The sequence below is a fragment of the Salvia splendens genome, chromosome 9 (assembly GCF_004379255.2).
Source record: "Salvia splendens isolate huo1 chromosome 9, SspV2, whole genome shotgun sequence".
NCBI lineage: Eukaryota > Viridiplantae > Streptophyta > Magnoliopsida > Lamiales > Lamiaceae > Salvia > Salvia splendens.
In genome coordinates this window covers 29,942,889-29,959,052 of record NC_056040.1, presented here as the reverse complement: position 1 = coordinate 29,959,052, position 16,164 = coordinate 29,942,889, and the positions used below count along the sequence as shown (strand labels likewise).

Here is a 16,164-nt window from a genome sequence, read left to right as displayed (position 1 = left end):
AACCGTTGTCTTTGGGTTTAAATGGTAAGGCATTACTTTGATTTTTCCTCTGTTATTTGAATATTAAATATTTTGGTCAAACTCTTTATTGAAACCATATAAAATTTATCTTTCTTAAAATCTCATTAGTCGCGACCACATGCATTTATTAACCCTAGAAAGGGCGGTCGTAACAGTTTGGCATCAGAGCCAGGGATTGTTTCGTTCCGTTCTAGACTCAAGAGTTTTTTTTTGAGTCGTAGTCCAGACTTGTATCGATAAAGTATTAAACATCGAAGGCTCAACACCACAACTCGTCACTCCCAACCACTAAAGAAGAGCTAAAAATATTTTCATGACTTTTGTGATGAATGACTGAATGTTTGGAATTGATATGAAAAAGGTTGTCCTTGTGAAACTGACAGTTTTGTTCATTGGGAATTTAAAGTAAATGTTATGGCTTTTGATAAAAATGTTGGAATAATATGAAATGTGCGACGCTATGTGAATATGCAATTGTTTTTACTTAAACTATAAAACACGATGATGTTAATTGTGATGGATATTGTACTATGCATTTGAATTTGTATTACTTGATGGGGATATTTATTCATACATGTTTGAACTCTGAATTTAAGTTAAAAGAACTTGCACATATATTACTTCCATGAGTGACGGAAAATTTTTATTGTATACATATATGATTGTAATTGTATGATTATGAGGTTATGAAATGCAAAATATGACACTTGTATAGTTACAATTATTTGATTATGATACAGATATGATATAGATGGATATGAAATTATATGACTTATGAAATATAACTCCTACGAATGGACTATTTGACTGTTACTATAAATATCTATAAAAATATGCGATGAATGTAAAATTTTGCGACGATAATAAACGTGAATGCATGAAACGCCTAAGACGAGGCAAGGAAACTAAGGGAACCAAGATGTATATACACCGCGACAAGTATGGACAAGAAATCGACGTACTACAATTCGACGAAATGCGAAAACAAACATAATGCGCAAACCATTTAACCTTGGGAAGAAAATTTTATTCTTGACGTGACACTAATTCAATACCTCTATCTTATATATATATATATCCATTCTTGCATGAATCGCACTCTTAAGATCTTTTTTGAGCAATGTATCCTCAATATTTTTTTCTATCCTTGAGTTGACGTTGAGCTTCTCTTTTATGTAGATGATCAGCCAATATTTTTCCCATATACGAAGCTGTTATGCGAAGAACAAGAAACAACCCGTAGAGAGGTACCGAGAGTTCGAGTGGGATGGGGAATCCACCTTGATGAGTTGTGTTTCTGATTTCGATAACCTTTGGATAGATGCATATGCATTTGGGGGAGCCCCCACTATGCGGGGATCGTGAAGGCAGCTGAGCCCTACATATGGAAAAGCCCTAAATCTGTTGGAATCTAGAATTTAAGATGTCCGGTCAATGAAGTTTGACCAATAATAAATGTGACAAGACATTTAATTTTGGAAAATTAAATGATATAGCATCGATCTACGTTCCGCGTAGATGACCGTAGTATATTCACTTTCTCAAATCCGATTCCCGGTGAGTGAGAAATAGTGGATTAAAAGTTGGTCACATTGTAGCTTTTGATAAAGCTATAAGTTGAAAGTGTAGGGAGTAATTAACTAGTGTTAATTATCCCACATAGGAGATGAGACACATCTTTAAATGTGTATTTATTAAGTGACTAATTACACTTAGTAATTATCGTGGACTAAAATGGGTGAAAGAGCCCACACGCGCGCTGAGCCGAGCCGTGCCTATGCCCGCGCCCTTGCCCTTGGACTTGGACTTGGACTTGGATCTTGGAAATTGGTCTTTGGGCTTGGTTCTTTGGCTTGTCCCTGGATCCAGACTTAATGTTTTGGACCAACTCAGTTTTGGGCAGTAGCCTGATCAACTGGACATGCTGCGCCTTGATCAACAGCCTGATCAACTCGACCTGTTGCGCCTTGAGCGATGGCTTGATCAGTGTATTGATCAAGTCACTTCATGAAGTCCACATGTGACGGTTGAACTAGGGCGTGTACAACGTCTAGATTCAACGTCGACCACTCCAGCTTTCAAACTCGTAACGACGTCGGTTACAGGCCCGCCATGATGAGCCATGATGACAGCCATCAAGGCTGAGTTGACCCCCGCAGTGGACCAAGCCTATAAATAGGCTAGTCATTCCTTGCATTAGGAGAACAGAACAATCAGAACATACATACAAGCATCATACTCTCTGCATAGTCTTTTCTTCCCGAAGCTCTGCCCTATTCTCTTCCAGTTCGCCGGAGCTCTGTTGATTGCGGTGCTGCTTCACCAGAGACGTAGCCGTTTTATCTTTGGGGACGACACGCCAAACTGAGAGCACTAACGGGGCGTATCTCGTCTTTCGGAAAGAGGCCTCCTCGACTCGGCTAAGTTTAATTTCCAGTTTACAATTTCGATTTCATTGTAATTTTCAGTTTTTAGTTCTTCCTTCCTTACGCCCGGTATTGTTTATCTCTTGTAATTCCAGTTTTTACCCCAACAATCGCAAGACGAGATATACTTGTCGTTGAAGGATTCGGACCTTAACTGAAATTAATCACTATCGAAACTTAATACCTTTGCTGGAGATGTCGACTGAATCAAACACTATCGCTGCCACCACCGCTGCTGCAACAACTCCATCCACCGTGTCGACCACTGCACCGGTCAACACATCGTCGATTCCGACGATGATGCATCCATCTTCATAAACAACCCCTTGGGAGTTTGTTAACCCCCTTGGACCCACTGGTGGATCCACCTCGAGTGGATCGGTTGGTTCCACTTTTAGTGGTTCCTTCGGATCCTTTAATGGATCAAGTGCTGGGGCCTTCGGGTCTCACACAAGTGCTGGGGCCTTCGGGTCTCACGCTGTAATAGCCGAGACCTAGATTCTCGAGAATTCTTAAGAAATAAATACCAGCTTTTATTTAACGAATGAAAGAGTATTTTTATTTCTTGAGAAAAGGTACAAATTACAGTTTTCAGAATCTCAAACTAAAGTTACAATCTTTGACGACAGAATTAAAAGTCGAGCTACTACACTATTACATTTAGAAGTCCCTAACGACTTCATTGGTCTTCGTCACCGGGCAAGTCTTGGCCCCAGATTTTAAACGAGCTGGGAGGGCGAGACCACGAGGGAAGACAGCCTCGTTGGCCAGCCGCAGCTCCTGCCAAAGCGCACGAAAAAGAGAAATTAGTTGCATGAAATAGAGACAACTAAAAGAAGCATAGTAGGAAAGGGAAGGGGAAACAATACCTTTCAGAGATGGGGGTGAGAGTTTGACCGAAAGAGGCAACTCCAGCCAGCAGGCTCCTCTCCAGCTAAGACTCTGCAAAGCTGCAGATAACAGCCGTTACCTTCCCCACCCGGACCTACTATAGTCCGGAAATCAACCCCAAATGCTTGCTCTAGTGTGCACCTGCAAAAGGGACAAAATTCATAAATGAATCCGAGTACAAGGCAGCACAAACCACCAAAACAGTTAAAGGATGCTGCAAAGTCAGCCAACACTCAGCCTCTGCAGCTTTCAGTTACAAGATATGTGTTTATATACACATGCTACCCCTCGGTTATTATACCACACCACAACACCTCTCACTCAGTAGCAAAGAAGTAAGCTAAAGGGAGGGAAGAAGGACTGAGGCAGTGAGAAGAACTGAGGCAGTGAGAAGAACTGAAGTTTGGGCCAAGTGAGTGAGGTAAGATCTCATTTTCTTTCTCAAGCTCAAGCAATGACAGTAGACTCATCATGTAGTATTCATGTGTTAGGAAAACATAGCATAATAGTGTTGAATGCTTCACAATACAGTTTGTGCACCATTAGAGCTATGCTAGAAATGGAAGAACAACATCTTGTTAAGAAATCCAGAAGCATAAGCTGCTCTTAGTTCAAAATCAGTGGCTAAGACAACTTAAACCTTTTTTTTCCCTCAATCTTTTGCACAAATGGACACCAGAAAAAGAAAATCATACAAATCTAAAAAGTTCTAGACGAGCTACTGCAGTTTCTGTGACAAACGAACACAATCTGCCCAAATCAAAGAATAAGCAAAACAAGAACAGACCATACTTAAAGAAACCACCTAAGTAGCTAATATAGGAGGCTTAGCTTTGGGAGTTTCTGTCGGAGTTGGCGGCGACCAGACGGTGAAGCCGAGAGTCGACCGCAAGGCAACCGTGACACGCGACGGCTCGCCGCCGAAGGAGATCGGCAGTGGCGGCGTGAGTCTCGGACCAACAGCGGATTAGCGACGACGGCGGAAGCCTCGCGGAGCGACGGCGAGCACCGCTGACTCCAGCAGCTGCTGTGCAAGCGCCGGGGAGTGTCGAGACTGCCTCGCGAAGGGGGAGGGCAGCGGCGAAGGGTGCCGGCAGAGGGAGTCCTGCGACGAGGTCACCAAGACAGCAGCGACGGCCGCGGTGCCGTGCTGACTCCACCAGTCCATCGACGGCGCTCGCTAGGCTGTTTCCACCCACTGGAGTCGTCGGTGGCGGCGGCGGCTTGTCACTTGCCGGGATTTCGAACCGGAGACGCTGCGATGCCGGCGAGGGGAGGGGAAGAGTTGGAGAATCTAGGGCTTTCTCAGTTTGGGTTTTATTTTTGGAGAAAGGGGAAAATTAAGAATGGGGAAAAGCCGATGGAATCGGCTGATTGAGGAAGGGAGTATGATTGATTGGGCCACCTCCCTAATTTTAAATGGGCCACTCCACATTTGGGCCAAAGGAACTATTTCAAAATAAAAAGAAAAGAGAAGTGGGCCAAGGGATACAATCTGGGCCAGATTAATAATTCCTAACTGGGCCTGGTTTGAGTTGGAACTATACTCTAAAATTAGTTCCAAGGTATAACGGGATTTAATTCCTAAGCCGCGGAAGAAAAAAAAGAGAGAATTTTTAAGCCGTGTTGAAATAGTTTTCGATAAAATAATTAAAGCGGACTTTAATAGTCACAGTTTTAATTAAAGAATTTAGATCTCTAAATTTTTGAAAGAAAGAGATAAAATAAAATAGCACACGCTTAGGCATGCATTCATGCAAGATAAGCATTTTCTTTAAAAAGCCTAATTTAAGTATATTCAACTTTGTAAAGGAACGTCGTCACTCGACGCGTAATCCCAGGACAGAAAAGCACCCGTTTTGCAAGAGTTAAGCAATTGAGGTGGGGTTTCTCTTCCTTCTTTTAAAGCATGCTTTATGTGAAAATATGATTATTTGAATGAGTTGTCATGCCATGTTTTGTTTTATGATTGCCTATCTGTTGGCTATGCCAACCCAGTTAAATCGAATTCGGGTCCCAGTAGGTCAGTAAATCCTACTCGGACTAGTGTACACATAGGGACCGTGAGCTAGCGCTAGGTTGGCCGGTCCGTGGGTCGTGAGCTAGCGCCAGGTTGGCCGGCCCAGTGGTCGTGGAATGTGGCCACATTCCCGATTCACGCAGCTGATATGGCATATCATCAGAAGTTTAAATGACTGCAGTCTATTTTCAGAAAGAAATAACAGATTTTAGTGACCGGGATAGAATTTCAGTAAAACCCCGCGTTCACTCAGCTTGGCTGACAACTAAAAGAAAATATTTTCGGCATGAGCCCACTGAGTGCATCAAGTACTCAGCCCTGCATTTTGTTTTCCTTAATGTGCAGGTTGATTGTTGTCAAAGCCGAGGAGGTGTTGGGACAGAAGACTAAATAAGCAGAAGGATAGCTGGTGTAGTATGTCTTCATACATACTACATCTGTCTTGGTACTCTTCCGTTGCGCAAAATTTTAGAACTTGTTTTTAGCAAAGACAATTGTTCCATAACTACTCTGATTCAGTATGATTTGTACCCTCAACACATTTCAGACAATGTTTTCCTTTGATCTAAGTATCTTATGACGAGTTGAGACAGTTTCAGTATGTTTTAGTCGCGGAAAAGCTACACTTTCTTTGACTAGGGAGATGTGGTCGTGACAGAGTGGTATCAGAGCAATTTTCTTTCGCTCTGACCCAAGAACCTTCTTTCTAAGCCTCAGTCCAGAAAAGATAGTACTAGGCTTGAAGATGAACAGAATGTTAAGTACAAGATCCCAACACCTCAGCACGACACGATCAACTGTACCAGAAACAGGGGTCGACGCCCGCTCGTCCAGAAAAGAGAATTTTAAAAAAAAAAGAAAATATTTTTCCATTTTGAGAAGGAAAATGAAATTTTCTAAGTTTTCAGAAAAAGAAAAAAAAAATTTCATAGCCCTAAATGGGAACGAAAATGTTTATTTGAAAAGTTTGCAAGACGCAACGTGCTAGCTGATACTTTGCATGAGATATGCTTAATGTATCTGTGATTTATGTTTAAAGAGCTTGACATGAATGTATAGATGTCATGGGGACTATGTATGTGAACCTAGAGTGCTTTAGAAAAGTACCTTAGGTGAGACTTTCAGGATCAAGTACTAGCAGAATAAGAATTTGTTACCGCCTTCCAGGGCGACGAGACCAACTAAAACCCATCAGTTTGGGCAAGCTTCAAATTCCAAGGAATTATGAGAAAGAAAAGACGAGCCAAAAAGTACTATTGTACTACTTATAGACAACAATTAAAGGAAGTCCATTCTTTTAAGCACACAGATAGTATACATATATATATGTATACTAGACGATGAACCAAGAAGTTCCCAATGTCTTTACAAAGACCAAGTTATAACGGAAATAGTTTACTTTCCAGCCTGTTCGGGAGATGCATCCCTACACGGAAAGAGATCGTACCCGCGATCTAGTAAAGTGATCTAATGTGGCGTAACAAGCCCAAGTGGCTACGTGATCCAGAAGCGATACTTATAGCGTGCTACGAAGCACGATGGAGAATGTAATGTTTTACCAGAATCAGCGTTCTAAGTTATCGATAACGATATGAAAGTATGACCTCCAGCTGCGGTTATCAGTTTAACAGCACGAGGAACCCCATCTTGGAATGTATGGTTTCCCAGAACGCGTTTATCATGTGCGAGCTCCACAAGAAAAACAAGGGAGTGTCACATAACTAGAACCGATGATTATAATCAATAGTACTTACTTGGATTCCCAATGAAATCCCTTCTAAGAGTCCTTCCAAGGACGATACCCTCGTCTATTCAGACTCTAGTTTTGACTCGTAAGTACCATGTCAGTGTTCCTTTTTCTGTGCGAGGTTTGACTCATTTCCAGCTTATGGACTGCAGTCCTTTTGACTCATCGTACATGAAGAGTAAAGTTTTGACTGTTTAAGCTCCAGTCGTAAACCCTAAATTCTACAGTTGTTCATATCTATGATCTTCGGATTGAGCGTATTCCTCAGACATTCTTTGAACCTCCGGGACAACGATGTCCTGTCGGCTATTAAGACCTTTGATTGACTCACGTTCTGCAAGTAGTACGCCACTTTCATTCTCTTCAGGAAAGCGGTGACTCAGTTTCAGTTCCCAAATTTGGGATACCCTTATGTTCCAGGCATCGTTATTTGTTGTTGCCTCCTTTGAGCCACAATATTGGAGATTTATATCTCGATTTCTTGGACCTATGCAATGAAATTTCATTCTTACGATGCTTACGTTGTGATCCCCAGAGTGATCAAGACAGTTAAACATTCTCCTCAGGGAATTTCATGTGGTGCTGGAACTTTTTACCTCCCTATTTTGAGATCCTACAAAGGTGAAATTTTTCGACCTCGATTCCAGTACATGTATTATTCCTAGTCTCGGAATTTTTCTGCAGCTCGAAGTTAAGGCAAGCATATTGCACCTTTCCCTAATGAGCTTGCCCTAGCTGATTTTTCTGAATAGTTCATTTCAGTGCGTTGCCTTAATGAACCTATGAAATCATTGATGTGACTTTGTTATTCCATATCAAGATGCCTTTGAAACATGATCAATGTTCCTTCATTGCAATCGCCTACGTTTATAAATTTTCGTGGTTGATCATCTTAGGCGATGACATGTTTGAACCACTGTCCTTGATGCTCAGATCCTTTCAGTTTAATTGGACAACTGTATTGTCCTATTTTGCAGCTTACTATGGGAATTTACAGTTAATTCATTTCCATCCAGTTTTCATGACCTATCTCATGATTATTTCTAGCTCCCACCAGGGGTGAGCCTCAGCTTCTATGAGTTTACCTGGAAACCAGTTGAGTTACGTAGTTCTTTGAATGAACTCAGTACTTACCTTCAAGGTCGATTATCGACGAAAATTCATATAAGTTGAACAAGGGATGTTATTCTTGTCCAGTTGGGTATTCAGGAGCCCTTCAAATTTTCAGTCATACTCTCTTGTGTGAATAATAATCCAAGTTAAGACTATTAGATTAATCATTGAGTTATTGATACGAGGCTAGCAGAAAAAGGCATGGTCTCAGTTTCTTTCAGATACGCATAATAAATACGTCCCCATGGAGACACGTGCAGGAAATGATGCACCAACCAGAAGCGTCGCATAACCGACAGCAAAGCGTTAAATACTTCGAATCTACATACCGCTTGTGACCAGCAGGTGGAAGATCGAATATTTTGTTGAATAGAGAAGCAACTAGCCTTGGGTAGAGAAATATCAAGGAATATTTGTGGATTAAATGATGTCCGAAGACGTAAAAGACCTATATGGTAGTTTGAACGATCAAAATGCTTACTCCGAGTGAGATAAGTAAGCCACAAGAACAAAGACTCAATCATGGGCATGTAATGAAAGCCATGGAGAAAGTACGAGTGTATTCGTAGTTTATGTTTGACGGAACAAATCCCATCAGCAAAAGGGATTCGTCTAAGAGGTGGCCAGGAAAAAGGCTAAAGCTGGAGAGACATTCGGGAAGAGGAACGCGTGATAGCACCGCTACCCTCACCGTCCCTACTGTGAAGGGAGAAATTGAATTTTTCCTTTTAAAAGAAGTTATCGCAAGGGAACAGGATTTAGAGCCCTATAATATAGAGCAAGGGCAAACGTTGGCAGTCACCAGCGACGCCTAATGAAATTCGGAGTTTCCTAGGACTGGCATGATGCTACCGAAGGTTCATTGAGGGGTTTTCTAAAATAGCGAGGCCGATGACTCAACGGCTCAAGAAAGGAGTTAAAGTCAATTGGACCCCAGAATGTGAAGCAAGCTTCCAGTTGCTAAAGGAAAAGTTGACCACAGCGCCAGTTCTAGCTGTGCCAGAAGCGGGAGTCAACTATGTGGTGTATACAGATGCATCGAAGGTCGGACTCGGGTGCGTGCTGATGCAGAAAGGCAAGGTGATAGCATATGCGTCACTCCAGTTGAGGCCGCACGAGTTGAACTACCCGACGCACGACCTGGAACTAGCAGAAGTGGTACACGCTTTGAAGATTTGGGGACGTCACCTCTATGGAGTTCGATGTGAGATCTTCACAGATCATAAGAGTCTCAAATACTTCTTCGAGCAGAAGGACCTGAATATGAGACAGCGCAGATGGCTGGAACTAGTCAAAGACTACGACTGTGGTATAAATTACCACCCAGGCAAAGTCAATGTGGTAGCAGATGCCTTGAGCAGAAAGACTGCGCCTCAAGTGGCTACTTTCCTCACCCTAGAGGAAGAGCTTATCCGGGAATTCGCCAAGATGCGACTGGAGATAGTGAGAGCCCCGGAGACAGTGGACAGCAGAATATCCACCTCGGTCTTAGAACCAGATTTAAGAGCTAGAATCATTGACGCCCAGAGATACGATGAAGCCCTAGAAAAGGTTCGTCTCAGAGTGAGGACCGGAAAAGGGGATTGTTACCGCGAAGAGGCGGATAATGCTCTCACTTTCAAAGGGAGACTATGCGTACCCAAAGAGGAGGCACTTAGGAACGAGGTCATGAGTGAAGCTCATGAGACACCCTACACTGCCCATCCTGGGAGTACAAAGATGTATCAGGACTTGAAGAAGCAATTTTGGTGGGATGGCATGAAGAGAAGCATAGCATCGTTTGTAGAAAGATGTCTGGCTTGCCAGCAAGTGAAGGCGTTACATCAACGACCCTACGGACCTCTCGAGATTCCAGAATGGAAATGGGAGCATATAGCAATGGATTTTGTGACAGGATTGCCAAAATCACAGCAAGGAAACACTGCCATCTGGGTAATTATAGATCGACTCACCAAAAGTGCTCACGTCATACCAATTCGTATCACATACGGATCTGACAAGTTGGCACAGATTTATGTGCAAGAGATTGTGCGCCTACATGGTGTACCAGTAACGATCACCTCAGATCGAGATTCAAAATTTACTTCTAGATTTTGGATAAGCCTACAGCGAGAGTTAGACACTCAGCTGAATTTCAGCACATCATTCCATCCACAGACGGACGGACAGTCCGAAAGGACGATTCAGACATTAGAAGATATGTTAAGAGCCGTAGTGCTCGACCGTGGAGTGAGCTGGGAGCCAGTACTTCCACTTATAGAGTTCGCCTACAACAACAGTTACCAGGCAACTATTGATATGGCCCCATACGAGGCACTCTATGGGAAAAAGTGTAGATCACCACTTTACTGGGATGAAGTTGGTGAGAGAAAGATTTTCGGACCAGACTCGGTAGAGGAAATGATAGAAATTGTCCGACAAATCCGAGGGAGAATCAAAGAAGCTCAAGATAGACAGAAATCCTATGCAGATGCTCGTAGAATGGATTTACAGTTCAAAGCAGGAGACAAGGTCGTTATGAAAGTATCCCCATCGAAAGGGATAACCAGATTTGGCGTCAAGGGCAAGCTGAAACCGCGTTTCATCGGGCCTTACGAGATCCTAGAAACAGTCGGCCCTGTGGAGTACAGATTAGCGCTTCCGCCCAGCTTCGGGAATGTTCACAATGTGTTTCATTTATCACAGTTGAGAAAGTATGTGTTTGACCCTAAACACATAGTGCACCAAGAAGAAATAGTGTTAGAACCAGATTTGAGCTATGAAGAAAAGCCAGAAGCAATTCTGGACAAAAAAGTTAAAGAGTTTAGGAATAAAAATATTGTAACAGTAAAGGTCCTATGGAAGCATCACGGCCGCGAGGAGGCGACGTGGGAGCTCGAGGACTAGATGAAAGAGAAGTACCCACAGCTTTTTACCTAACCGAGACAAAATTTCGGGATGAAATTTTTGTTAAGGGGGGTAGAATGTAATAGCCGAGACCTAGATTCTCGAGAATTCTTAAGAAATAAATACCAGCTTTTATTTAACGAATGAAAGAGTATTTTTATTTCTTGAGAAAAGGTACAAATTACAGTTTTCAGAATCTCAAACTAAAGTTACAATCTTTGACGAGAGAATTAAAAGTCGAGCTACTACACTATTACATTTAGAAGTCCCTAACGACTTCATTGGTCTTCGTCACCGGGCAAGTCTTGGCCCCAGATTTTAAACGAGCTGGGAGGGCGAGACCACGAGGGAAGACAGCCTCGTTGGCCAGCCGCAGCTCCTGCCAAAGCGCACGAAAAAAGAGAAATTAGTTGCATGAAATAGATACAACTAAAAGAAGCATAGTAGGAAAGGGAAGGGGAAACAATACCTTTCAGAGATGGGGGTGAGAGTTTGACCGAAAGAGGCAACTCCAGCCAGCAGGCTCCTCTCCAGCTAAGACTCTGCAAAGCTGCAGATAACAGCCCTTACCTTCCCCACCCGGACCTACTATAGTCCGGAAATCAACCCCAAATGCTTGCTCTAGTGTGCACCTGCAAAAGGGACAAAATTCATAAATGAATCCGAGTACAAGGCAGCACAAACCACCAACAGTTAAAGGATGCTGCAAAGTCAGCCAACACTCAGCCTCTGCAGCTTTCAGTTACAAGATATGTGTTTATATACACATGCTACCCCTCGGTTATTATACCACACCACAACACCTCTCACTCAGTAGCAAAGAAGTAAGCTAAAGGGAGGGAAGAAGGACTGAGGCAGTGAGAAGAACTGAGGCAGTGAGAAGAACTGAAGTTTGGGCCAAGTGAGTGAGGTAAGATCTCGTTTTCTTTCTCAAGCTCAAGCAATGACAGTAGACTCATCATGTAGTATTCATGTGTTAGGAAAACATAGCATAATAGTGTTGAATGCTTCACAATACAGTTTGTGCACCATTAGAGCTATGCTAGAAATGGAAGAACAACATCTTGTTAAGAAATCCAGAAGCATAAGCTGCTCTTAGTTCAAAATCAGTGGCTAAGACAACTTAAACCTTTTTTTCCCTCAATCTTTTGCACAAATGGACACCAGAAAAAGAAAATCATACAAATCTAAAAAGTTCTAGACGAGCTACTGCAGTTTCTGTGACAAACGAACACAATCTGCCCAAATCAAAGAATAAGCAAAACAAGAACAGACCATACTTAAAGAAACCACCTAAGTAGCTAATATAGGAGGCTTAGCTTTGGGAGTTTCTGTCGGAGTTGGCGGCGACCAGACGGTGAAGCCGAGAGTCGACCGCAAGGCAACCGTGACACGCGACGGCTCGCCGCCGAAGGAGATCGGCAGTGGCGGCGTGAGTCTCGGACCAACAGCGGATCAGCGACGACGGCGGAAGCCTCGCGGAGCGACGGCGAGCACCGCTGACTCCAGCAGCTGCTGTGCAAGCGCCGGGGAGTGTCGAGACTGCCTCGCGAAGGGGGAGGGCAGCGGCGAAGGGTGCCGGCAGAGGGAGTCCTGCGACGAGGTCACCAAGACAGCAGCGACGGCCGCGGTGCCGTGCTGACTCCACCAGTCCATCGACGGCGCTCGCTAGGCTGTTTCCACCCACTGGAGTCGTCGGTGGCGGCGGCGGCTTGTCACTTGCCGGGATTTCGAACCGGAGACGCTGCGATGCCGGCGAGGGGAGGGGAAGAGTTGGAGAATCTAGGGCTTTCTCAGTTTGGGTTTTATTTTTGGAGAAAGGGGAAAATTAAGAATGGGGAAAAGCCGATGGAATTGGCTGATTGAGGAAGGGAGTATGATTGATTGGGCCACCTCCCTAATTTTAAATGGGCCACTCCACATTTGGGCCAAAGGAACTATTTCAAAATAAAAAGAAAAGAGAAGTGGGCCAAGGGATACAATCTGGGCCAGATTAATAATTCCTAACTGGGCCTGGTTTGAGTTGGAACTATACTCTAAAATTAGTTCCAAGGTATAACGGGATTTAATTCCTAAGCCGCGGAAGAAAAAAAAGAGAGAATTTTTAAGCCGTGTTGAAATAGTTTTCGATAAAATAATTAAAGCGGACTTTAATAGTCACAGTTTTAATTAAAGAATTTAGATCTCTAAATTTTTGAAAGAAAGAGATAAAATAAAATAGCACACGCTTAGGCATGCATTCATGCAAGATAAGCATTTTCTTTAAAAAGCCTAATTTAAGTATATTCAACTTTGTAAAGGAACGTCGTCACTCGACGCGTAATCCCAGGACAGAAAAGCACCCGTTTTGCAAGAGTTAAGCAATTGAGGTGGGGTTTCTCTTCCTTCTTTTAAAGCATGCTTTATGTGAAAATATGATTATTTGAATGAGTTGTCATGCCATGTTTTGTTTTATGATTGCCTATCTGTTGGCTATGCCAACCCAGTTAAATCGAATTCGGGTCCCAGTAGGTCAGTAAATCCTACTCGGACTAGTGTACACATAGGGACCGTGAGCTAGCGCTAGGTTGGCCGGTCCGTGGGTCGTGAGCTAGCGCCAGGTTGGCCGGCCCAGTGGTCGTGGAATGTGGCCACATTCCCGATTCACGCAGCTGATATGGCATATCATCAGAAGTTTAAATGACTGCAGTCTATTTTCAGAAAGAAATAACAGATTTTAGTGACCGGGATAGAATTTCAGTAAAACCCCGCGTTCACTCAGCTTGGCTGACAACTAAAAGAAAATATTTTCGGCATGAGCCCACTGAGTGCATCAAGTACTCAGCCCTGCATTTTGTTTTCCTTAATGTGCAGGTTGATTGTTGTCAAAGCCGAGGAGGTGTTGGGACAGAAGACTAAATAAGCAGAAGGATAGCTGGTGTAGTATGTCTTCATACATACTACATCTGTCTTGGTACTCTTCCGTTGCGCAAAATTTTAGAACTTGTTTTTAGCAAAGACAATTGTTCCATAACTACTCTGATTCAGTATGATTTGTACCCTCAACACATTTCAGACAATGTTTTCCTTTGATCTAAGTATCTTATGACGAGTTGAGACAGTTTCAGTATGTTTTAGTCGCGGAAAAGCTACACTTTCTTTGACTAGGGAGATGTGGTCGTGACACACGTGGGTGCTGGTTCCTTCGGGGCTGGTACGACCATGGCGGGCTCTATGCCCAACATGAATGGTGGAGGCTCTATGCCCAACCACGTTGCTGGCTCAAGTGGAGTCAACTTGAATGGTTCATATCATGGACCAAGCTCGGTGCCTTTGATGCCGAGAATGATGCCGTCCGCTGAGAAGCCCTTCATGTTTGGAGGATCTGACTTCAAGAGGTGGCAACAGAAAATGTTGTTCTACTTGACAACATTGGGGGTCGTGCACTTCCTCAAGGAAGACGAGCCACCTAGGCCAAGCGATCAAGAGACCAGACTGGAGGTCTTCTCCGACTACGATGCATGGCATAAAGGAGATTATCTAAGTAAAAACTTTATTTTAAGTGCACTAGATGATAGCCTCTACAATGTATACTCTAATGTAACCACATCTAAACCAATGTGGGAGAACCTATAGAAGAAGTATCGTAGCAATGATGCCGGTACTAAGAAATTTGTAATAGCTAAGTACTTGGACTACAAAATGGTTGATTCAAGACCAGTGATAGACCAAGTACAAGAGTTTCAAATTATCATCCACGAAATCGCCGCCGAGGGGATAAATTTGCCGGAAGCTTTTACTTCTGGCACGATAATTGAGAAGCTTCCACCTAGTTGGAAGGACTTCAAGAGCTACCTTAAGCACAAGCGAAAGGAGATGACCCTTGAAGAAATGATCGTGAAATTGCGCATTGAATCTGACGTGCGCAAAAACGACCAAAAGGCTAGAGGCCATGGCCCCTTTGAAGCCAAGGCCAACTTGTTGGAGCGGGGCGATCCCTCCAACAAACGCCCTCGTCCAAGTCAAAAGAATAAAGGGAAAGGAAAGCAGCCTGCAAAGAAATTTGAAGGCGAATGCTTCAAGTGTGGCAAAACTGGCCACTTTGCCAAAGACTGCCGCAACAAGAAGAAGAAGCCGACAGCCCACGTCGTTGAAAAAGAGTTCAAAGACTGGGACAAAAATGACCCCATCGTTGTGGTCACTGAAGAGGCCAACTTGATTGAAAACAAGGGAGGCTGGTACATCGACACTGGGGCAACTGCTCATGTTTGTGCCGATAGGAGTAAGTTTTCAACTTACAATCCTGTTGATGGGAGGAAGATCAACATGGGGAATCAAGCATCATCCGAAGTCAAAGGAACTGGAGATGTGATCCTCAAAATGACGTCTGGCATCTCTATCACGCTGAAGGATATGCTGCATGTGCCCGACATACGAAAGAACCTAGTCTCTGGATCTATACTAGTTAATAAGGGTTTTAAACTTGAATTTGAATCAGATAGGTTTGTTTTGTATAAGTTTGGAAAATCCCTCGGAAAAGGTTATGTAACCGATGGGCTTTTCAAGCTTAGTGTGGCTACGCGCCATGGTCCCAAGCCTTTGGCTATTAATAACAATGCGTCTACTTCCTCTTACTTGATTGAGTTCTTAAGCCACTCGGCTTCCTCACCAGCCTTATCTAAGGCAATGAACTCTGATTCCATTGTTGATCGGGCTATGCATGTCTGTTTTGTGGATTTCCACGATACAGCACCACTCCCAATAGTAAAGACGTATCCACTTGTTGAAAGTGAGTCTCTATTGTCGGATATCCAATTTGCATCACAATACCCTTCAAATACTGAGGGGTATCTCGAGAAGTGTAGCCCATGATTTTGTGTATGTTTTAAATATCTCAAAACCCTCACAAGAGTTCTCCAATGCTCTTTGCTTGGATTACTTGTGTAACGACTCAACTTGTTCACAGCACAAGCAATGTCAGGTCGAGTGCAATTAGTCAAGTACATAATGCACCCGATGACCCGTGCATACTCTTCTTGTGCAACGGGCTCGCCTTTGTTCTTGCTCAAGTGAACGTCGAG

The 16,164-nt window shown here is 43.3% G+C and overlaps 2 long non-coding RNA genes across 2 annotated transcripts; both read right to left on the bottom strand.

Moving 5' to 3' along the window:
• Positions 1 to 2,983: 2,983 nt before the first annotated feature.
• Positions 2,984 to 3,412, bottom strand: LOC121747822. The gene is made up of 2 exons (XR_006039351.1): positions 3,317 to 3,412; positions 2,984 to 3,227 (listed from the first exon to the last, which is right to left on the bottom strand). It is a non-coding gene; the product is annotated as an uncharacterized LOC121747822 (long non-coding RNA).
• A 7,827-nt stretch (positions 3,413 to 11,239) lies between these two features.
• LOC121747929 lies at positions 11,240 to 11,709 on the bottom strand. The gene is made up of 2 exons (XR_006039377.1): positions 11,574 to 11,709; positions 11,240 to 11,483 (listed from the first exon to the last, which is right to left on the bottom strand). It is a non-coding gene; the product is annotated as an uncharacterized LOC121747929 (long non-coding RNA).
• Between the last annotated feature and the right edge of the window lie 4,455 nt (positions 11,710 to 16,164).